The following is a 26,168-nucleotide window of genomic DNA, read 5'->3' as shown; positions in this document are numbered from 1 at the left end:
CCATGCCAGGAGCCCGACGCGGGACTCAATCCCGGGTCTCCAGGATCAGGCCCTGGGCCAAAGGCAGGCGCTAAACCGCTGAGCCACCCAGGGATCCCCACAACTAAAGTTTCTAATCAGTTTATTTTGAGTTTAAAAGTGAGATTAACTTGAGGATGATCTGACCTAATAACTTAAGTCTTTCATAAGTGGACTGAGCTCTTCTTGGAGACATATTCTCCTTCTGACTTTGAAGCAGTATGTTGTGCTGAAGTTGTGGGGAAGTTATATTTCTGGGACATGAGTCCTGCCTGTAGGAGTTGAAAATAACTTGTGGCCTGCAGCCAGCAATGGGGAACTGAAGACTACAGTTTGTAGAGAATGAATTCTGCTCAACCTGAATGGTCTTAGAGAAGGCCCCAAGCCTCAAATGATATTGTATCCCCAGCTGACATCTTTCAGACTGGTGTGACTTAGCTGATCTATGCCCACACACTTCATCAATGGAAACTCTAAGATAACAAATTTGTATTCTTCTGAGCTGCTAAGTTTGTGGAAATTTGTTTTGCAGCATTAGAAAAATTAATGCAAATAGTATGCTTGGTTTTGCATTATTTAATGTGCTTTATTTTTCTGGATTGCATTTCTAAGTCCTTCCTGAAGGTTTGTCTTCTTTTTATGATAGCACAGAAACATACTGCTCTGCACACATGCGGCTCACCTCCACCAAATGTTATCTGGGCTTGAATCTTCTGCTTCTATGAAGAAACCTGGCTTCAGAAAACCTACTACCAAGTAATACTACCACTATTACTACTACTATTTTAACTCCAGGCATTATACCCATTATCAATCAGCATGCATGAAGTTTACATTTCAGGGGGTAGTCTTTTTCCTTAAGAAGTGTGATACTATGGTCATGCTGTTAGAGCAACCACTAACCAACCATACTGCTACTCTTTACCTTTGTGCCTTCATTTCAACTTTTGCAGCTGCTTTCCCATCTCTACTAATTCTGACTAACCTGAGTTACCCTTAAGGAATATACTGAAATCCAAAATTAGTGCAAATTGGAGTTATCAGAGATTTTACCCCTTTATTCTTTTTGCTTTTTTGATACTATCCAGAAGAAAGAGGCTGACTTAGGCAGGTCACACTGACAACCAGTGATGAATATGTTCGTTTGTCACCAGTGATTAGTAAGCTTGTTAAAAATGATTTTAAGTGAGGGCAAAGACTCTAATATTTTGTTGGTGTACATTATTACATATAAAACCATCTGTCCCAGTTCTAAAATAATGCTATGCTACAATAAACGTAGTTTCAAAAACAACTAGCTTATTGAAACATGTTTAAGTATTTTTTCATGAGCAATAGTTTCCCCATTTCACCCCCTCTTTAGCTGCCCATCTACTTCCCTGTGACCTTCCCCGTAAATCTCTCTCTTTCTCTCATCAACTCAGTACACAGTTTGTAGTTTTCTCAAAATTATCTGCTCCTTGTAGCTTTTTCTGCTTTCTGATAATAATTCTGAGCTTCCCCGGATCTCCTGATCTTCCCCACTGCACATTTCCTTGACTCTTCACAAGCATACCAGAAAAAGAAAAAGAAAAAAAAAATTATTCATAATGGTAGAGAGTGAGAGAGGGAAGCCTGAAATATGTGTCTGTTAATGTTTTTGCCATCAAGTGTATATTGAGTCTATTCACAATATTTTATAAGGTTTGTGATTTTTTTTCTGTGTATGGAACAATGACTTACTTTTGGAACAGCGCCTTCTAGGTATATATTTCAAGCTATAGTCCCTTTATCTTTCTCTATGGCTCTAGGTATTTTCTTCTTTTTCTCTTTCCTGTATTTGCTCCCTCTGCCTCCAACTTTTACCCTCATTTCCAGTTTCATAAGTAATTCCTCACACGTCTTTTGGTTTCTCACCCTTTCACCTCACAGTGCAAAATTACTCTTACTCCCCTCCCAGAAAATTACTTTCTCTTTCATCTTGTACCTTTGGCATTCATTTCCTGTGGGGTTTCATCACAAACAGCAGCAGGTGATGTTAACTGTTTAAAAACCATGCAGAAAAAAAAATCATGGGCATCTGTTGCCATAGCTGAAATATATCCATTCATTCTAAGTGCAGTAAGTTGTTATAAACAGATTTACATTAGCTTTCTAACTTGGCAATTTGCATTATCCAATATTAGCATATTAAAAAGAGTAGGTAACCTAAAACACAGGAGTAATTGTCTTTTGTAGGATTCTCAGCTACATTGGCAAGAATCAAAGTAGCCAGGGTATACCTTTGAATCAGATAATGTTTGTATCAAGCAACAAATGTTCTAAGTACAATTCAAAATTTCCATTCGACATGGAAGTCCCTTACTAAAAACCCTCTTAGTCTCCAAAATCCTTTGACTGCTAAAGCAATGTCCTAACACTGCTGGTTTGAGTTTTTTATGGACCATTAAGTTGAGTGCAAAAGTCATAAATTATCTGTAAAAGCTACCCAAATTATAGCTATCTGTGGTTTTTCGATAAAGGCCAAGAATGTGTTTTAAAAAACACACCCCATTGCATGGAAAACGGCCAACCATGGAAAATATGTCTACTATTCTACATGCTTAAAATTCTGAGTCACTTAAGTGTTGCCATCAGACTCCTCTTCAATAAGAAAATCCTCATGGAGGCAGGTTTACAGAGAATGTTGTCAGTATTCTTATTACTTATATTCAAAAGAGTATGCCATCTGAAAAAGGTAAACCTCAGCTTTAATTTTTTTCCTGTTTTCAGATGATCTTCAAAAAGCATTTATATATTAAAAAGCACAATTATTCTTTCAACTTCACAAGATCATAAAACTCCAATCTACCTGAGTTAAACTAATACAGCTGAATCTCATTAATATGCTTACCCAGAACATTCAAACATCAAAGACAGAAACATCTGTATTCTAAATCAGACTTTATTTTACTTAAGAAATAAAAATTATGCAGTTCTTTTCATTTTGATGTCTAACAAATTTCCTGGATTCCAGTATTTTATGAGTTATGACCACAGCACTGTCAAGTCTGAGGACAGTAGGGAAAGCTGATAGCAGCCTTTCTGCACTAATTAGAATGAGAGATAATAAGATTATTTGTTGTTTATACTGTATCCTATTTAAAACTGTTTTTCAGTATGCAACTTTCTCTATGTATGTTTCTTGAGTAATATCACATTTAGAATATACCATAAATACATCTAAATAAAAAAATACGTAAATCTTAAAGTGTCATTTAAGTAGAATATATCATTTACTCATTGTTAATAGTGCATGGAACAGTGCTCAGAAAACAAAATTGTGGATTTCGCCCCTAATAACTATAGCAAACCATGAGTGCTATGAATCTGAAAAGTATAGCAGTTGTTTGCAGTTTGATTTCTCAGCAGAGGGATGTTTGTGTTTTCACACATGGAATATTGCGCAGAGTACTGATCCATGCTTTGTAAGTATTACTGCACACATTTGTCAGTAACTTTAGAACATTTATTTATTAAGTCAGTTGACAATAAGAACAATGAGGAGGCTTTTTGAATGCTAAATTGAAATCAGGGTTTATAGAAAAATGGTTGCGATTTTTTGTTTTAATCTCATTGTCCATTTAACTTCTGGATTTTTGTGTGTGGTGCGCTCATTAACAATCATTGTGATTCATCCAAGCAGATCGTTGCAAATGTTAACTTTTTTTTTAATAGTATGTCTTCTACTTTCTGCAAAATCTTCAATTAAACTGATCAAAAAGCTAAAGAGGAGTAATGGGATTAAAAAAAATGTAATGCAAACAAAATATTCATATTTGTTCTTAGTAAATGTTTAAGATAGAGGGAGGAGATAATTTTCTTAGCTAGTTTGTATCTTAATTTTTTTTTTGATAGAAAAAGAATGTTTTAAGAGTACCCTGGAATAGGGAGCCTCAGTAGAGTGGCTCAGTTGGTTAGGAACCTGCCTTCTCCTCAGGTCATGATCCTAGAGTCCCAGAATTGAGCTTCATATCAGAAGCCCTGGTCTGTGGAGATCCTGCTTCTCCTTCTCCCTCTGCCCCTCTCCCCAACCCCCCATTCATGTTCACTCTCTCCCTCACTCTCAAATAAATACAATCTTTATAATTAAATATAATATTTAATATTACCTTGTAATATTATAAGTTAACAATTAGACCACATAATTTTTTTCCAGAAAGCCCGAGATTATTCCTGCTGAATACTGACTTCTTATTTCTAAGTAGTTATAAGCATTTTAAGAGTTGAATTCAAAACATGTCAGTGTTTTATTACTAAGCATGTGACACATCACCAGAGTTGGACATATAAAAAAATAACAGCAAGACTTCAGATGGTTTATCATGTTCTTGAGAAAGAGAGAGAGATTTAACTAATGGTATTTCCTTACTGTGTAACAATATTAAAATTGAAACCTAACTATTATCTACCTAATTGTCAATCACGTATGTGGTTTCATTTAGATATCCAAAATAGCTCCTGCTTTTGATATATCCAGTTATTTTAACATAGAATTGCAGTTTTGTTCTTGCTGTAGATATAATTTAAATAAAAATTTGGAAATTTTATAAGAACCTTCATAATATTTGCCATAAATAACAGTATTCAATTTGTTTTATAGGATGCCAAATTCTCCTTGATAGTTAATTTTTAGTTTATGTAACATACAGTGACTATATGGAAACATTTCAAAAGCAACTTTTATAATAAATCCAAGGCCTTTGTAAGTTTGACCTTGTTTTCATATTTTGTTCAGAGTTCACATTTGTGCTGTTAACTAATTTATCAATATAATCATACTATATACTTAGCACATGGTAAACACTTGCTAAACAGAGGAATGAATCATATACAAAAATAACTTAAGTACATAATTTGTCTTTTATGTATTAGTGTATATATGGCAATTATGTTTACAAACATATATATGTATATATATTCATATTTGCTTGTATCAAGTATAAAAATAGCAACATACAAAAACCTAGACAAATCCAAAGGCTTTATGTGAGAAAATTTTTTAATTTAAATGTAAAAGTGAGCAGATACCTATTAAAAATAATGTATGAATATCAATGGACTGTAGGACACAGAATAATGCAGGTATAGCTATCAAATACAATGATGTAAATTCCAATAGGACTGGGCTTAATACGTATTCTTATCAAATGTATTAGATTTCCCCTCAAATACAAATGCACTTAGTTTGAGGAAGAAAATTCATTTTCATTCAAATTTTGTCTAATTAGAGTAAGACTAAACCTTTCATATTGTAAAAATCTGAGAAACAACCCTTTCCTCCTGCATTTTATGTTCTTTCACAAAACATTAGAAACTGGCTGTGCTATTCTTCAAAATTTTACTGCCTGAAATCCACTATAAACTTGTTCTAACATATAAATCCCCAAAGCTAATAATCAGAACCACTCTTTTGTCTTATTTTGTTTTATTTTCTCTCATTGAATGACCTGATGTGAATGTTTTGGCCGAGTTGCTCTCCCTTTATCCCTTTATGTTTCTTCACCAACTTGATCCATGTGAATCATTTGGTATTGTTTAACAGTGATATTTCTTTTCTTCTTAATCCTGATCACTCTTGTTACATCCATATCACACAATCCTTCTGTTTTCTATTTGTAATCAGTTACTCTCTCCTAATTCTAAGGGCATTTCACCTCAATAAAGGAAAGTAACATTTATGAAGTATATAAGTCAAACACAAACCCTTGCAATAAATGCTAACATAACCATATCACACTACATCACCTCTCAGATTTTGTTATTGAGCATTCCTAACCCTGAGGAAAACACAAATTGAGCAGCTACCCCTAAACTTGGCTCTCACTTAATTGACTTACAAGCATATGGGCTATATATATTTTTAAATTAAATTACATTTTTACTGAATCTTGATTCAGACTTTTAGGGGATGCCAAAGACATCCCTGTGCAAACATGGACCCACTGGGAACACATTTGAAAACCTCTTCTCTGTTGGAGCATTGCAGTGCTGTTACACGGAGATGAGTGTCCAGGGCTTGATTTGGCTTTGAATTATAAAATTTGAACAATTGCCATTTACTGAGCATCATTAGATACTCTCTGACATCAGTGCTGATTTCTATTATTTATTTATTTATTTATTTATTTATTTATTTATTTATTTGAGAGAGAGAGAGAGAGCAGGGGGAGGAGCAGAGGGAGAGGGACAAGCTGACTCCACAATGAGCATTGAGCCCAAGAAGGGCTCAATCTCACTACTCTGAGATCATGACCTGTGTTGAAATCAAGGTCAAAATCTCAACCGACTGAGCCACCCAGGCACCCCTTCAGTGATAACAGTAGATACTGTTCTTCCCATTTTACAGATGAGGAAACAAACCAAGATATGTTAGGTTATTGCATGAAATCAGTTACTAAGTGGTAAAATCACGATTTGTACCAAATCTTACTGACTCTAGTGTCCAGGTTCTTTCACCCTGCACTCTGCCCAACCCCCTCCAACCATATTTACAAGAACTTTCTCATGCTTGCAAAATAAAACACATTTATAACATGACTTTCAAATATGTCAGTTATAAAAAATTTAGAATTGTGTATTTATAAATGCTATAAATAATACTATTTTAACAACATGAAGTCTATTTCATATTGTTTTACAGTTGGGGATCCCTGGGTGGCGCAGCGGTTTGGCGCCTGCCTTTGGCCCGGGGCGCGATCCTGGAGACCCGGGATCGAATCCCACATCAGGCTCCCAGCGCATGGAGCCTGCTTCTCCCTCTGCCTGTGTCTCTGCCTCTCTCTCTTTCTCTCTGTATGACTATCATAAATAAATAAAATTAAAAAAAAAAAAAATTCTTCATATTGTTTTACAGTATAATTTTTCACTTAGTAATGTGGGTAAGGTTTGAAATGGCTTTGTAGTATTTCATTTTGCAGTGTATCATAAGTTAACCATCCTCATATTCGTAAAGTGTTTTTTAAGAATTTATTTATTTATTCATGAGAGACACAAGACATAGGCAGTGAGAGAAGTAGGCTCCATGCAGGAAGCCAGATGTGCGACTCCATCCAAGACTCGAGGATCATGCTGTGGGCCGAAGGCAGGTGTTCAACCATTGAGCCACTCAGGCATCCCCATAACGTGTTTTTCGAATTTTTCATACTTGCTCCTAAGCAATAGAAAGGAAACTAACACTTTTTTTTTTTTCATCCTGAGATGTCTGGTGTTTATTTATTTATTTATTTATTTATTTATTTTATTTTTTTTTTTTTGGTGAGCAAAACAAGCATTATTTATTAAGATTTACTATACAGCTATAGTAATGAAGACAGTGTGGCATTGGAAGAGGGATAGACAACTAGATCATTAAAACAGAGTAGAGAACTTAGAAATAAACCCACGTAAATATGCTCAACTTTTTTTGTTTTTACGAAGCAGTTCAATGGAGGAAAGGGTAGCCTTTCCAACAAATAGCAAATTTGATAAGCAATTCAATATTCACAGGTGTTTAAATCTTTTTAAAGATACCAACTCTTTTGGAAAGAATTTGTAAATTCCTGTGATATATTAGGTGCAGTTTGTGAATTAATAGAAATTAATAGAAAGGTAAATTCCTAATTAATATAAAAGAGCATATATGTGTATTTTATAGTGATATGTCAAATATATAAAATACTTGAAATTCATATCATATTTTAAGTACATTTTGGCTATCCTCAATATTTTCACTAAGAACATGACTGAAGTATTTACACCCCAAAACACATAACCAGCCACATTGTAGATTTCAATAAATGGGATTAGTTTCACCAAGAATATAGACTCAATTAAGAGCATGCTTTTAACAGTTATATTACTTAAAGATAATTTTGTTTGGAAGACTTTTCTATGATGACTGAGTATTTAAGTACTAAAATTGTTAATGAGGGGAGTCTTAGTTGCAGATAAATATAGCTATGAACAAAGGATTTTGCTCTTCATTTGGTTTCTTGCTCATTTTTATCATGGCTTTCTCTGGCTATCTATGAAATACTAATACCAAATAATTTGTTTAAGTTAAATAAGCATTAGGAGATTTGTTTTATAATGAATATTTAATGCAGTAGAAGAGTTTGTTAGCAAAGAGCTTATAATTTATATTGATGCTTCAGTTATCTCTTGCTGCCTAGCAGCATAACTCCCCACATTTAGTGCTTAAACCAACCACTGCTATTTATTTGCTTAAGATCTTAACAATTTGGCAAAGCCTGTCTGGGCCTTTCTTCAGTGTAGTTTCATTGTGTCACTACACTAAGGATAGAGGATCCACATGTCTTCATTCAAATGTCGGGGGTCTCAGAGAAGATACTATAATGGCCAGGGGTTGGCTGAACCTCTCTCTCTCCCTAGGTAGACTTTCAATCCTCCAGGGCATTTGCTCCACATCTCTCACCAGCAAGGTATTATAACTTCTTTACAGGCCAGTTGATGTCCAAGATGGAAGTAACATAAGCTGGCAGGTCTCGTAGGCCTAAGCCTAGAACTGGCAAAACATCGCTTCCAATATATTCTATTGGTCAAAACAAATCTCAAAGGACAGCAAGATCCAAGGGAAGCAGAAATAGAGTTCACTTCTTTGTAGGAGGATCCTAAAGTGTATACAGAATTGGGAGAAATTTTTGGCAGGCATCTTTGTACCAGATCTATCACAATTTGTTAAGAAATAGGTTCATATTCTACAGTAATTTGTTAGTTGAGTAGTCTTGGGTAAATCACCTAACTTTCAGAATTCCCAGTTACAAAAAAGAGTTCATCTTTTTGTTCATCTAATGTTCATCTTTCTTTAACAATGTTGTTGTAAGAATGAAATGAGATGATATACATACCACGTTAAACACATTAGCAGCCACATTGTTCATGTCAATAAATGGAAATTATTATAAAAACATAATGTGCAATTCCTATTAATCTCCACACAGTTTTAATATAATGCAGATTTATAGAATTCACTGATTTCAGAGAATAGTCTGGACAACTAAGATTTAAGTGTATCAAAAGTTTTCATTTTCAGCCTCGAAAAGTCTGTTTACATAATGGATTCCCTCTACATTTTATGTAATATCAAGAATAGTAGGGTTGAAAATTGCCGCATGGAATTGGCAGAGACATAGCTGCTTAAAATACTTGCCTACATATTGCTTGGCCAGCATAATTGCTAAGTATTAAATTCAACCACTAAACTTTTTTAGATGGGTAACTATAAATAGAAGAATTATGAAGACTTTTTTTAAGACCTCCAGACACTATTGTAAAATAGCACATCAGAGATTATACTAGCACTTTCTCATAAACCAACTACTTCTTAATAAATTAATGTATACAAAGGATATGAAATTTTTCTTCTTGCTAAATATACATTACATCAGATAGGTATATATTACACCAGAAGACTGAGGTCTAATAAAGTCAGTATATCTATTAAAATCAATATATCTAATAAAGTCAGATAACCTATTAAAATACCAATGCACGTTTTAATCTCAGAACTTTCTATTGTTTTTTTTTTTTTGTCAGTCAAAAAGTCAAACCTTTGTTTTCCTTTGCTTCAGAGAAAACCAGATTATAAGCCAAAAGCTGTTTAAAAAACAATCTCTATTCCCATCTATTAAAAGCCACCTTTATTGAGAATTTTATGCTACATGCCTTGAGTGGGAGGATGGAGAAAAGATATAGAGTAAGATGGGAAAGAGAAAAGTTACAGACCAAGTTGGGAAGCAGGCAATGCCTGGGTTTTTCACACTTGCACTGAACCCAAGGAGCAGTCCCAGATGAGAACTGATCCTAGAATCTGCTCTTTAGTAGTTCCAAGTTCTTAGACATCTGTGATAGTCTAAGATGAGCTATGCTATGTTGCATGGACAAGAAGTAACACCGAGTTCCCTTTATTTTTTTTAATTTTTAAAAGGATTTTATTTATCTATTCTTGAGAGACACAAAGAGACAGAGACGTAGACAGAGGGAGAAGTAGCCTCCCTCTGGGGAGCCTAATGTGGGACTCGATCTCCGGACTGGGATCACGACCTGAACCAAAGGCAGATGCTCAACCACTGAGCCACCCAGGTGTTCCCAGAGTTCTCTTTAAATGAGAATTCACCACAAAGGAATAGGGATGGTTTGGGTGACTTGAGAAAAAAATCCAAGGCTTAGATGGGGAAACGCAGATTTCAGCTCAGTGCAACTGAGGTTTGAAGTGCTCTGAACTTGCTTCGGAATGATGGCTACATGTGTGACATGGACTGAAGGAAGCAACCTCAAGTATGGAGCACCTTCCAGTTTGTGTAGGGAAATACACAAGAAGAGCATTGCTGAAGCAACAGGGAGCACCACTCAGCACCCACCAGTTCTCAGTAGCAATAAAAAGTGTCTGGTCAGGTTCTCCATCTGCGTGTTTCCGAACATGGGTGAAGCCTTTGCACCAAATAAGCCGACTAGTTCTTTGATATTTTATTGGAAGTGTGTGAAGGTTGTCAGAACAAAATAAGTGGACTTGTGCTAATAGGTCCTCAGGCATTACGTCAACCATATGAGCCGCTCTGATATAATAAAATGAAAACAGAATAACAAAAGTATAATCTAAAAATAGCATTATATGGGACACTTAGGTGGCTCAGCAGTTGAGCATATACCTTTGGCTCAGGGTCTGATCCCAGATTCTCAGCATTGAGTCCAGGATCGGACTACTTGCATGGAGCCTACTTCTTCCTCTGCTTGCATCTCTGCCTTTCTCTCTCTGTGTCTCTCATGAATAAATAAATTAAATCTTTAATAGATAAATAAATAAATAAATAAATAAATAAATAAATAAAGCTTTATCTCATGGAAATATAAACAGGAATTCTCACTGGGTCCTATTGATATGTACTAATTTTTATTTTCATTTGCAAGACACAAATATTTCAGAAGTTAGTTCACTAGCTCAAGGGAATATACAATATGGCAAAGCTAAAATTTGAACCCAAATTTTAAAATCATCATGATCTATCCATTTAACTGCCTTATAAAAAATATTAAAAGTTGTATCTCATGATGGAAGAAAAATGCTTAGTGATATCATGGAAAGAAAAAAAATGAACAAAGTTTTATACTTCATTTGTCAAAATAGGTAAATATGTATTCGTGTGTATGTGTGTGTGTAGTAAGAAACCAAATGCAATAAGAAACCAAGTGTTTTCACTTCTTTATTCTTAAGTGATGGTACATCAGAGGCACTTAATAAATATCTGAGTATTTAAATTAATGTGTGTGTGCAGTTGTGTGTTACCTAAAAATAAATACTCTCCAGGCAGACTGGTAGGAAAAATCCAAACATTTTTTATCAGCATTTATATCTGGGTTATGGGATTGTGGATATTAGTTGGCTGTTTTTTGTTTTTAATTTAACTTTTTTCTTTGATGGGTGTATCTTTATAATCAGAATAAATATTTTAAAATATAAATAAAAATATAAATCTAACTTACAATAAATTAGTATAAGGTAAACACAATAAAGGTAGGAACATGAATAAATAGGTATGTGAAGAAAAGATTTGTAATGCCACTTAACTGATTTTCACTATGTTTAAGACTACAAGAACTTGCAGGAGCTGAAAAATTCGACATACCTAACATGAGCTCCCTAGGAGCCATATTTATAATTAAACTGTATTTAACAACTAAGTTAGCCTAAGAAATATTCTTCACCTGTAAAATGAGAACATTAATGTTTGCCACAAAGACGGGGCACCTGGCTGGCTTAGTCAGTGGAGCATGCCACTCTTGATCTCAGGGTTATGAGTTCGAGCCCCACGTTGGTTGTAGAGAATACTTAAAAATAAAATCTTAAAAAAAATGTTCACCACGAAGAAATTGGGAGGGGATTAGAGCTGTTTGGAAAAAGCTGCTATAGGGGCACCTGGGTGGCTAAGCGGCTGAGTGTTGTGATCCTGGGGTTGTGGGATTGAGTTCTGCATCAGACTTCCTGAAGGGCGCCTTCTGCTTCTCCCTCTGCCTATGTCTCTGCCTCTCTCTGTGTCTCTCATGAGTAAATAAATAATATCTCAAAAAAAAAAAAAAGCTGGTTACGTTGTATAATGTAGAGCTGGTGCTCAATTACTGTTGCCTAGTACTATTATTTATGACAAAAGTTAACTCTTTATATGATATGCATGTGTATATTTACAATAATAGTAGACTTGAAGGCCTCCATGAGATGCCCCCAGTCTTGAGCTAAATAGTTAATTTTTGTTTCCTTAAGTATTGAAGTATATGTAGCTTCTGAATGTGTGCTAACTACTGATTCAACATCTCTCACCAAATGAGGAATCTGAAAAACTGCACTGTTGAGAGTCCATGAAGAGCACACATTACTCTTTTCTATAAAATACCACTTAAAAATATATCAGAAGTCAAAAGTCAGAAATAAACATTTATAAGAAGGCATGGTCTGTTTGCATCATCACACATGGGAGTCTATGTCTCTATTTCAAGAATTAAAAAGAGTCAAGTAGCTACATATGCTTGTTTGAATGTTTAGTGCATTTATCTGACTGTATTATGATTTAAATATGCTCATGTGGTGTAATGCTTTATTTTACAAGCATTTATTTAATTGAATCTGACATTTCACATTCCTTTGTATAAAGTGCTTTGACTTGGACTATGTGATTAATAAAATGCGTCTAGTGTTTGCTCTATTTCCTATTCTTATTTTTTTCAAGGCAGAAAAGGAAATTAAATACCTCAAAACCTTTCACCTTTGTGATTTTGAAACTCATGCTTTAGAAGAGAGTAACTTTTTTTTTGAAGTTTAACCTTAGTTACTGAACTATGCATATCAGCTGCAGCTCACGTATCTGTTAAGGAATAGAGTAATGTGCTATAGATTAACCAAAATGCATATGGAATGCACCCATTTTGATAGTTATAAGTTGTAAGTTGCAGTGGTCTGACTTTGAACTTCTAAGGTTTCAGGTACAATTGTACCCTAATTGCAGGATTGTGTTGCTCTTTTATTTCCAGCTTCAGAAATAATCAGACATAATTATACCGTAAAAAAAAGGAGACATTCTCTGTTAACAATATTACTAAATTCTGAACATACAATATGTTTCCTATCCAGATCTATACCTTCAAGTCCTTGAATACTTAAATTAATGGAATATTAAAGCAGTTACTTGCCCTTTGTATGTGTTTTGATTTATACGAGGGCTGCTCTAGAGTAAAGAGTGGCATCTTGCATCAGAAATAAGAAGGATCAGATAAGCTCAGTAGGCATAGAGTTCAGAGTCAAAGAGCTTCAACTTACTAAGAAACAAATAAATAAACCACAACAGCAACAACAATGCACAGCAACTAAACATAGTCAATCATATTTAAGTACATGGAAGCAAAACTCTAGTCTGTTTTGGATAGATGGGCCAATGAAAAGTGTATTTTCCAGACTTTGTGCACCATTACAAACATCAAAAGACATCCTGGATTTCTGAAAATTAATTCCTGCTGAGAATAGTTTTATTAATTGTGGTTTATAATATGGGTGCTGAAAAATTGATTTCACATGTACCACAGCCACTTCATAAGATTTAGGAATGGATCAGGCTTAGTTAACCAACTTTGCAAAGTGATGAATTCCATCCTTCTAGGTTTTCTTGTTTGGAATGTCCTTCATTATCTTACTCATCATCTTTCCATAACCCAGGGTCCTGTTAAAGTCTCACTACTTCTTTGGGGTATTCTCAATTTTGCTAATATTCTGGAACTTTTATAACATTTAATTACATATATACTACCTGGAACATAGTCAAGACTCTATAAATATGTTGTTTTAAATGAAAATAAATAATTATGCTATTGGAATACAGAAAGAAAGTTATGCTTTGCAGATGGTAAATGTGATCTTGCTCAATAACTATTGATGACTGTCATGTGCCTCTTTATGTTTCACTTAAAAGGACCCAATGTCACTTTTGTGGTTTTTCTTCCCAAAATACATGACCCGAATCTAATAATGAGAAAATATCAGACAAACCCAAATTGAAGGACATTCTAGAAAATACATGGCCTTTACTCTTCAAAAATGTCAAGGTCATGAAAGACAAAAAAATACAAATTAATAGAAAAACTGAGAAATTGTTCCTGATTAAAGAATATTAAAGAGACATGAGAGCTAAATGGATCAAGTGATACTAGATTGGAGCACAGATCAGATTTTTTTCCCTAAAGAGAGAAACAGTTAGATGTAGACATGTAAATAGTTAGAAATAGGTGTATAATCATTTATGTAGTAAATAGTTAGAAATAGGTGTATAATCATTTATGTAGTTATAGTTACATATAGAAATAGTTAGAAATGATTATTTCTTTTTTAATAATTATAATGTGGTTCTATAAGAGACTATCATAGGCTTTATTTTCTATTGTTTTAAGATTTTATTTTTTTATTTATTCATGAAAGACAGAGAAAGAGAGAGAGGGAGGCAGAGGCAAGAGGGAGAGGCAGGTCCCCACTGAGCAGGGAACCCGACATGAGACTCGATCCCAGGATCCCGGAGTCATGGCCTGAGCCAAAGACAGAACACTCAGCCAACTGAGCCACCTTATCATAGTCTTTATAAATACACATTGAAGTATCTAAGGGCAAAGTTCATTACATATAACTTAACTTTCAAATAGTTGAGGAAAAACAGTGCAGGATGGGGAGTAGAGAGAGACACTGACAGAGACAAAAAGAGATAAAATAAATTGATAAAATGTTAACCTTGGGATCTAGATAAAGGGCATATGGGAATACTTTAAACTACTTTTCCAATTTCATTAAGTCTGAAGTTAAATAAGTAAATTTAAGTAAACACTGATAAAAGCAAGCTTCATATTCCACTTTTCTACTTACCACACGACTAAGAAATAAATCATCTTAATAAAGTCATCTTGACCAAAGTGATCTCCCTGCCTTCCCCATCACCACTGATAGCCAAATTTATACATAAAAGAAAAAAAAGGGGGGGGAATTGGTTGATTTCACACAAGACAGAACTTTAAATGGGTCAAAGACAATTCAAAGCCTTTGCAAGAGAGATAATGAGTGAAGGGTATATGGAAATTCCCATGAGTTCTTGTTAATTTGGTCAGTGTATTTTCATTCTTCCACTGAGTGTCAGTGTCACTGAGGGTTGGGCTGTATGTGTGCATCTGTGTTTGTATACATGACATGATTCCACTTGTGCCTCGAGTTGCTCAACTGAGGGTCACGGCCCGAAACACATTAATGCAGAGTGATGGCTATCATTCCAAGGTGCAGGTCGAATACCTTCCAGGAACCTATATTTTAGGGTTTTTTTTCTTATTATCTAAAGAAATATCTAAATGATCTCCATATTCCACTCTAAGCCCTTAAAACGGTGATTTCAAGAAGTCTTGTTTACTTCATTGTCTTTAGAGAGGATTCACTGTATATTTATAAATTGTAAAAGCAATATACCTATGAAGAAGAGTATAGTTTTTCTGGGACCCTGAAGCATTAAAAATTGCAAATAATAAGCACACTCTAAACTAAAGAGCAGGAATCCCTGGATGGCTCAGCGGTTTAACACCTGCCTTCAGCCCAGGGCCTGATCCTGAGGTCCCAGGATCGAATCCCACATCAGGCTCCCTGCATGGAGCCTGCTTCTCTCTCTGCCTGTGTCTCTGACTCTCTCTCTCTCTCTCTGTGTCTCTCATGAAAAAAATAAATAAAAATGTTTAAAAAATAAAAAATAAACTAAAGAGCAATATTTTATTGAAAGTAGTTCAGTGGACATTGTCCAGTGGTTTTTTAAAGACTAAAGCAGCACAGATAAAAATGCTAAAGTGTCAGAAATTGAAAAAAAAATAGAATTCAGCAACATGTTTGTTTGTTTGTAGAGGGAAGAGGAGCTGGGGCACAGGGAGAGAGAGAATCTTAAGCAGACTCCACACCCAGCACAAAGCCTGACATAGGACTTGATCTTACAACCCTGAGATCGAGAGTCAGGTGCTTAACCAACTGAGCCACCCAGGTGCCATAGCATTTTAAAATCATACTGCAGCACTGAGAAAAAAAAATCATAAAACAAGTTTATTTAGATACATATGTTTACTACTCTATATTTGGCTGGAAGTAAGGTTTACTTTGGTTGGGCTCAGCAGGTCCAGTTCAATGCTGACTCCACTTTTAATGGCTAGTACACCTTTGATTTAATATTTGTCAAAGAAGTGTTTAATTTCTTTTAAATCTATGTTTTAAATAGCTCTGTGTTTGTACATTTATTTATTTGTTTCAATTCCAGTATAATTAACATATTGTGTTGTATTAGTATCAGGTGTACAATATAGTGATTCAACAATTCTACACCTTAGTTAGTACTCAATGTGATATGTGTACTCTTAAACCCTTTATCTATTTCCCCTATCCCTCCACCCACCTCTCCTCTGGTAATCAGCAGTTTCTTCTTTATGGCTAAGAGTCTGGTTTCAGAGCTGTCTCTCTTTTTTTTCCTTTGTTTTGCTTCTTAAATTCCACATATGAGTGAAATCATATGGTGTTTGTCTTTCTCTGATTCATTTTCCTTAGCATTATACCATCTAGATCTATCCATTCCTGCAAATGGCAAAACTTCATTCTATTTCATGGCTAAATAATATTCCATTGTATATCTGCACCACATCACCTTTATCCATTCATCTATCAACACCACTATTCATCACAAGTGCCCTCCCGAACACCTATTACCCATTTAACCCATTCCCCCACCCATCTCCCCTCCAGCAACCCTCAGTTTGTTTTCTATAGTTAAGATCTGTTTTATGGTTTTATGGTTTGCCTCTTTCATTTTTTTCCTCCTATGTTCATTTTTTTTGTTTCTTAAATTTCACATATAAGTGAAATCATATGGTATTTGTCTTTCTATGACTGACTTATTTCATTTAGCATAATATACTCTAGCTCCACCCATATTGCTGGAAATGCCAAGATATTACTCTTTTTTGTGGTTGAGTAATATTCTATTTTATATGTATATGCTGCAACTTCTTTATCTACGAGTTGATGGACATTTGGGCTCTTTCTGTAATTTGACTATTGTTGACAATATCGCTATAAACATCAGCTTGCATGTATCCCTTTGAATCATTATTTTTCTAATCTTTGAATAAATACCTAGTAGAGCAACTGCTGGATAGTAGAGTAGTTCTATATTTAACTTTTTGAGGAAACTCCATACTGTTTTCCAGAGTAGCTGCACCAGTTTGCATTCCCATCAACAGTGTAAGAGTGTTCCCCTTTCTCTGTATCCTCACCAACATTGATTGTTTCCTGTGTTATTTGTTTCCGTCACTATGACAGGTGTGAGGTGATATCTTACTGTAGTTTTTATTGGTATTTCCCTGATGATGAGTGATGTTGAGCATTTTTTCATGTGTCTGTTGGCCATCTGTATGTCTTTTTGTTTTAAGATTTTCTTTATTTATTTATGAGAGACACAGAAAGAGAGAGAGGCAGAGACATAGGCAGAGGGAGAAGCAGGCTCCATGCAAGGAGCCCAACGTGGGACTCGATCCCGGGTCTCCAGTATCAGGCCCTGGGCCTAACTGATGAGCACCAAACTGCTGAGCCACCCAGGGATTCCCATCCATCTATATGTCTTCTCTAGAAAAATGTCTTTTCATGTTTTCTGACCATTTCTTAACTGGATTACTTATTTTTGGCTGTTGAATTTGATAAGCTCTTTACAGATTTTTAGATATTAATCCTTCAGCAGGTATGTCATTTGCAAATATCTTCTCCCATTCTGAAGGCTGTCTTTTAGTTTCATTCATTGTTTCCTTTCCTGTGCAGAACTTTTTATCTTGAGGAATTCCCAACAGTTCATTTTTCCTTTTGTTTCCCTTGCCTTTGGTAACATATCTAGTGAGAAGGTGCCACAGCTGATGTCAAAGAGGTTACTGCTGGTGTTCTCTTGGATTTTGATGGTTTCTTACCTTCCATTTAGATCTTTCACTCATTTTGAATTTATTTTTTTGTGCGGTATAAGAAAGTGATCTAGTTTCATTCTTTTTCATTATTTTGTCCAGTTTTCCCAATACCATTTGTTGAAGAGACCCATTTGTTATTCTTTCCTGTTTTGTTGAAGATTAGTTGACCATATAGTTATAGGTTAATTTCTGGGTTTTCTATTTTGTTCTATTGATTTATGTGTCTGTTTTGTGCCAGTACAATACTGTCTTGATGACTACAGCTTTTTAATGTAGCTTAAAGTTGGAAATTTTGATCCTTCTAGCTTTGTTTTTCTTTTTCAAGATTGCTTTGGCCATTTGAGGTCTTTTGTGGTTCCATGAAAATTTTTCAATTGTTTGTTATAGCTCTGTGAAAAATACTTTTGATATTTTGATAGGGATTGATTGCATTATGTGTAGATAACTTTGAGTAGTATAGACATTTTAACAATATTTGTTCTTCTAATCCATGAATATGAAATGCTTTTCCATTTCTCTGTGTGATCTTCAATTTCTTTCACAAATGTTCTATAGTTTTCAGAGTATAGATCTGTTACCTCTTTGGTTAGATATATTCCTAGGTATAAGTTCTTTGTATATTTTAGATACTAATCCTTTATCAGATATATCTTTTGCAAATGTCTTTTCCCATTCAGTAGGTTGTGCTTTAATTTTGCTATTTCTTACTTTGTTTTTTGTTTTTAGAAAGGTGGGGTGAGAGGGGCAAAAAGAGAGCGAGAGAGAGAATCTTTAGCAGGCTCCATGTCTAGGGCAGAGCCCAAAAGGTAGCTGGATCACACAACCTTGAGATCATAACGTGAGCTTAAATAACGAGATAAACACCCAATGACAGAGGCACCCCTTGCTTCCTTCTTTGTGCAGGTTTTTATTTTGGTGTAGTCACAATAGTTTGTTTTTGCTTTTGTTTCTCTTGCCTCAGGAGATATAGCTAGAAAAATGTTGCTTATGGCTAATGTCAAAGAAATTACTGCCTCCGCTTTCTTCTAGGATTTTGATGGTTTCAGATCTCACATTTAGCCTTTAATCTGTTTTGAGTTTATTTTTATGTATCAGGTAAGAAAGTGATCCAGTTTAATTCTTTTGCACATAGCTGTGCAATTTTCCCAACACTACTTGTTGAATGTACATAAATATATTTTTTTATTTTTAAAATATTTATTTATTTGAGAGGGAAACACAGAGAGTGAGAGAGTGCATGTGTGCATGCACAGCAAGAGGCAGAGAGAGAAGGAAGGAGAATCACAAGCAGACTCCACACTGAGCAAGGAGCCTAATACAGAGCTTGATCTCAAGACCCTGAGATCATGACCTGAACTGAAACCAAGAGTCATATGCTGAACTGACTGAATTACCCGGATATCTCTATAAATATATTTTAAATTATAGGTTTCATGTAATAGCTGCCAATATCAAGAATAAATTTTTCCCTTTTATCTCAAGTAACTTATTTTTTATTATAGTCCACAGTTTTATTTCTACATATTTCACTGATATCATTGGGACTTCCACCATGTTGTCAGGTTAAAATAATTTTCCAGTTTCCACTTGAATAGAATCTATAACTTTCTTACTAAAAGTTTGTCCCATATTTATTTATATGTATAGCTTCCACTATAACTAAACATGTTTTATGTGTGACTGCTGAATCGTAATAAAAATAATTCTATATTTTCCATAGTTCATCTCCTAAAATAAGATGAAACGTTGCCAAGAGTCATATTTGTTTTTCCTTAAATATCTTTATCTTTCAAATACTCGAGTTCACAGAATATTACAATAAACCCAAAATTACATCTGTATTAGTTTATGTCTAATGGATCTATGAAACATTTATCCAGAAATTATGCAAAACTTAAGTCAAATTTAATTCTTCCCCTTATTTGACAGTCAAACATGTTGGTAAAGAAAATTAAGTAGACAGGAAGATAAAAATCAACTTTAGTTACATCATAATTTCTTCAAATTTGTTTGGGTAACCAAAGAAGACAGTATTATCCACATTTTTAATTTTTCTTCATGGGTTACTACCTTCAATAGGATCACTCTATTCTCTAGATTAAGTACTGGTGACTATAATTCCAACTTCTCCTCTAATAATATATGTAGTCCATCTAACATTTTCAACACAAAATGCTAAAATGGAAAATTAATAATCTAGGTTGTTTCAATCAAAATTGTCTAACTTCTACTAAATTATGTTGATAATTGAGGAAATAATGCCATATTATATTTTTCTACCTGCAGCAAGGATTTTATTATTTAGTTTATAACTTTTTAATGTATAAGATTACTTTAGATCACAATCTCAGTTTATACATTTGAATATAGTATTGGTTTCTCTTCTCTTTACTTCTTACCTAAAATTCTGCTGCTATTGATTTTTTTCCTTTCTTGGTAAATAATAATCATGTCAATTTTTGTTGTCCTATACTTCTAATCTGAATACATATTACCAAAATTATTTCCTAATAATTAAAATGATTCATTTTTTTTATTCTACTGCAGTAAATGTTAAAAGTTTACTTGTTTCAATAAAAATACTACTAAAGGGTACAGATGAGTTTTAGGGTCACTAAATCCACCTAAGCTCACTATGACCTATATTATATACTTGGTTCTAACATTTTAGCTACATCTTTAGCAAAAATATGCTAACAGAAAAAAATCTGTGAAGCTACATCTCTGTCACTAGATATTATAGGATTAATCTTGTAGTCCTTTTTTCCCAGAAATCAAGAGGAAATAGTCCCCTCCTCTTGTCTTTCCAAGGAATGATAACTCAGATCACATAAATCTTAAGATAATGTGACAGAATTAGAGGCAAGAATTTCCTCTTGAGTTTTCATTCATCAGCTTGAGCTAGTTTTCTCTACAGTATTTCTTTTTAAAGATTTTATTTATTCATTTGAAGTGAGAGAGAGAATGAGTGGGGAGCAGAGGGGTAGAGGAAGAGGGAGAAGCAGTCTCCCCACTAAACAGGAATCCTAATGCAGGACTTGATCCCAGGACCCTAAGATTATGACTTGAGCCAAAAGCAGACCCAACCGACTGAGCCACTCAAGTGCTCCCTTTCTAAAGTATTTTTTTTTTAAATTAACTTTTATTGGTGTTTAATTTACCAACATACAGAAAAACACCCAGTGCTCATCCCGTCAAGTGTCCACCTCAGTGCCCGTCACCCATTCCCCTCCAACATCCGCCCTCCTCCCCTTCCACCACCCCTAGTTCGTTTCCCCGAGTTAGGAGTCTTTATGTTCTGTCTCCCTTCCTGATATTTCCCAACATTTCTTTTCCCTTCCTTTATATTCCCTTTCACTATTATTCATATTCCCCAAATGAATGAGAACATACACTGTTTACTTATATTCAACTTACAAATATTTGTTGGTTTTTGACATTTTTTCATGCATTTCCCCCTCTCAATTTGTATAGTTTTTCGTGCATTCCACTTCTCAATTTTTATAGTAGATATTTCCCCCAACCCCCAACCAATAGTTTTATGGTTAATTGTTCGCATAACCAGAAATAGGTATTTTTCCCCCCTCAGGATTTTTTTTATATTTAGTAGTGTCCTTTCATTTTTCTTTATTTGTATAGTATTATACCTAAAACACTACTTAAAGTTACATGACAGGATGTCAAATTTTAAAACAAAATGCTTAATGAAAACACAAAGATTATGGTTCATAGTTAACAATGTTACATTTTATATGCCCATTACTTTAAATATCCTTTTTAAAATTACTATAAAAATAAAATAAAATCACAACATGCAAATTAATATTATTTATAATAGTTTTTAATAGCATAAATTAAATAGCTACTTGGCTAATTTTTTATTGGTAAGGTGTTATACTGTGATATTTAAAATTTAATCTAGATGCACACATAAACACAGACAGACACACCTTTCAATATACAGTAGTCTCCCTTACCTGTGTTTTTGCTTTCCCCAGTTTTAGTTAATCATGGTCAAGGGCAAGCTGGAAGCAGAGGACCTTCCTTCTGATGGACCAGAAGGTCCATAGTAGCCTAATGCTATCTTATAATGCCTAAATCATTCCCCTCACTTTATCTCATCCTATGGGCATTTTGTCTTTTTTGCATCATCACAAGAAGAAAGGTAAATATACTATAATAAGATATTTTTGAGAAAGAAACCACATTCACAGAACTTTTATGATATCATTAAAATTGTTCTATTTTGTTAATAGTTACTGTTGCTAAACTCTTCCTAAGCCTATTTTATAAATTAAACTTTACCATTACTATCCATAGTTTGGGTCATCCACTGAGGATCTTGGAATGTATTCCCCACAGATAATGAGGGACTACTGTACATGTGTTTTAGATGAGATTACCTAAATTTCTAGGCTTGACATAAGCAAAAGACTGTAATCTCTTTATTAAAATTAAAGAAAAACATATTGAAGCATTGTAATCCTATCAAATTTCTGGATTTTTTTTCTTAATAATGTGTGCTCTTATCAATTTAAATTTAGTAAATTTCACAAAAAAGAAATTATGTTTTACTCATATTAAAATAGCCAGAAGGAGAGACAGAACATGCTCTTTCCTCCTATGGAAACACCAATTTAACAATGATACATAAAATAATGTTTTTTTGAGAAAACTAAACACCAGTTAAGAGGCTTTTGTCCCCCAAGCAAGCACCAAAACAGCTACATCAAGGTGGTAGGAAAATTTGTGGCACCCTCTCACATATTGTTCCTCCCACTAGCATAGCACACATAATTGAGAGGAAACTCCCAGCTCCTGGTTTTCTCCATAGAGACAGAAAGAGAAGATTGGACCATATGTCCAACATCCTGACTTTTCACAGGGGCTGCCTGAGGAACTGGCTTCTGTCTTGCCTGTCTGAGAGTGATGATGGGATCCAGCATACTCTAGATGCTTGAGGGCTGCTGAAAACAAGACTCCAAACATGTGCTGCAGCTCCATAGGATGTGCAGTACAGCAGAGAGAGACTGATACAGATTGGTGGCCTCTTCCTTAGAGGAAAGAGTAGAATGGAGCATATGTCCAACATTCTAGCTTTTCAGAGTTCTGCTATAGGCACTGCCTTCCGTCTTACTCGTCTCAGAGCAGGATAAAATGCTGTACACTCCAGAGGCTTGGCAGCCAATACTATAGACTGAATGTATGTGTTCCCCCAAATTCTTATGTTGAAACTTAATCCCCACTGTATTTGCAGGTGGGGCTTGGGCTATGGTTAGGTAATGAGATGAAGACCTCATTCATGAATGAATGCCATTAGTGTCCTAACCAAGAGGTATCAAAGAGATTTCTCACTCTTTTCTTCATGTAGGGGCACTGCAAGAAGGTGGCCATCAACAAACCTGGAAGAAGGTCCTCAGCAAATGTTAAGTGCCTTAGACTTCCAGCCTCCAGAATTGTGAGAAATAAAGTTTGTTGTTTAAGCTGCCTGGTCTTTGGTTTTTTTTTTTTTTTTTTTTTTTTTTTTTTTTTTTTTTTTTTTTTGTCATAGCAGCCTGAACAAACTAAACAGTGCTAAGAACAAAAATGAGCTCAGTGGCATGCTGTTGCTTCAGAGACTGTCTTGGTCACCAAGAGAACAAGAGATTACAAACTCCTGGGGATAAAAAAAAAATGGCATACACCTCCAATTAGAAATTTACATAGAAGATATAGCCAGAGAAATGGTTTGAGAAGCCCACAGAATCTCTAGCCAGGCTGATTTTTGAAGGTCTTTCGTGTATAAAACCAATCCTTAAAGACTGGAAGAGGTGGCTGTTTTTTCAAATGTATGAATATCATCAAAAGTTACAAAGAATACAAAGATAAGAAAAAAAGACCCTACCAAAGGAACAAAATAAATCTGAGACACTGACTCAAAAGATACAGAGGTATATGAATTACCTGATGAAGAATTTAAAATAAAGGTCAAAAAGACGCTCAAGAAGCTTAGAAAATCAATGCATAAAGTATGTAAGAATTTTAAAAACATGTAGAAAATATAAAAAGAAAAAAAAAGAAAATATAAAAAGAACCAAACAAAATTTGGAGAATTAGTTTAGTCTAGAATACAATAACTGAACTAAAAAAAATTTGCCAGAGGGTTCCCCAGCCCACATTATGAGACAAAATAAAGAACTAGCAAATTTAAAGTCATTTGAAGTTACGCAAAAGAATAACCACAAGAAAATGAAAAACAACTAACAAAATGGCTATAGCAAGTTATTATTCATCAATAATTACTTTTAAAAGTAATTGGATTAAACTCCCCAAATGACAGAGTGATTGAATGGATTAAAAGAACAACAAACAAGATTCACCCATATGCTGTCTACAAAACACTCGCTTTTGTAATAAGGACATACATGGGCTGAAATTGATAGGACATTTTATGAAAATATTAATCACAAAAGAGCCAGGATGGCTATATTTATATCAGCAAAATAGACTAAGTCAAAAACTATCACATGAAGGAACTTATATAATGACAAAAAGGTCAGTTCAGCAGCAAGATAAAACAATTATAAACATATATGCACCCAACACCAGAGCCCCCAAGTCTCTGAAGGAAACATTGATAGAACTGAAGAAAAAAATACAGCAAAATAATAGTAAGAGCTCTCAATACCTCTCTTCCAATAATGGTTAGAATATCCAGACAGAAGATTAAGAGGGAAACAGAAGACTTGAACAATACTATAGCCAAATGTTGCAAACTGACAATGCATAACATTCTACCCAACATTAGCAGAATAAATATGCTTCTCAAACACGTATAGAACATTCTTCAGCATGGATCACATGATATAAGGTCACAAAATAAGTCTTAACAAATTAAGAATATTGAAATCATGCCAAGTATCTTCCCAGAAACAATGGAATAAAACTTGAAATCGATTTCAGAGGGAAAACTGAAAAATTCACAAATATGCAAAAACGAGACAACATAGTTTTAAATAATCGATAGGACAAAAACCCCAAAAAGGCAATTATAAAATCTTGAGGCAAATAAAAGTGGAAACACAATATAGCAAAATTTAGGGGATACAGCACACACTGTATTAGGAGGAAATTTTATAGCAATAAATGCCTACATTAATAAAGGAGAGAGGTCTCAAATAACAACCCAAATACACACATAAAGAAACTAAAAAGAACAAGGTAAGCCCAGAGGTAGCAGAAGGACAGAAATAATAAAAAATATGGGAGAAATAAACAAAACAGAATAGAAAAACATTAATGAACAATACCGAGAGTTGGTTTTCAAAAAAGTTCAAGAAGATTGGTAAACTTTTAGCAAACTAAGAAAAAAAAATAGAGTCAAATAAACAAAACTAGAAATAAAAGATGTTATAAGTGATGCCACAGAAATAAAAATAAGAGACTATTATGAACAATTATACACCAACAAATTCATAACCTAGAAGAAATGGTTAGAGACATACAGCCTAACAAGACCATATCATGAGGAAGAGGAACTCTGAGAAGACCTAAAACTATTGAGATTGAATTAATAATGAAACCGCCCCCAACACTGAAAAAAGAAAAAAAAAAAAAAAAAAACAAGACTAGATAGATAGGTTCATTGGTGAAGGGAACCTTTCTAAATTTATTTTATGAGACCAGCATTTTACTGATATCATAGCCAGTAAAAGGCACTAGAAGAAAAGGAAACTACAGATTAATATCCACAAAATGGATGCAAAAGTCCTTTCAAAATAATAGCAAACCAAATTTAACTGCATATTAAAAGGATTATATGCCATGTAAGTTTTATACAAGTGGAATTTATACTTGGGATGCAAGGATAGTTCAACATCAATCAATGTGAGAAATCAAACTCCAGTAAAAAATTATACAAAAAAAATCAATGTGAAACACCTCATTAATAGAACAAAGGATTAAAACTTACCTGATCATCTCGATAGATGCAGAAAAAGCATTTGATAAACTCAACAGCCTTTCAAAACAGACTAGACTAAGAATAAAAGAAATTGCTTTAATATGATAAGGGCCATATATGAAAATCCAAGAATTAACATCATATTCAAAGATGAAAAATTGAAAAATTTTCCTCTAAGACGAGGAACTAAACAAGGATGCCA

Source organism: Vulpes lagopus, chromosome 9 (assembly GCF_018345385.1).
Source record: "Vulpes lagopus strain Blue_001 chromosome 9, ASM1834538v1, whole genome shotgun sequence".
Taxonomy (NCBI): domain Eukaryota; kingdom Metazoa; phylum Chordata; class Mammalia; order Carnivora; family Canidae; genus Vulpes; species Vulpes lagopus.
This window is presented reverse-complemented; position numbering follows the sequence as displayed.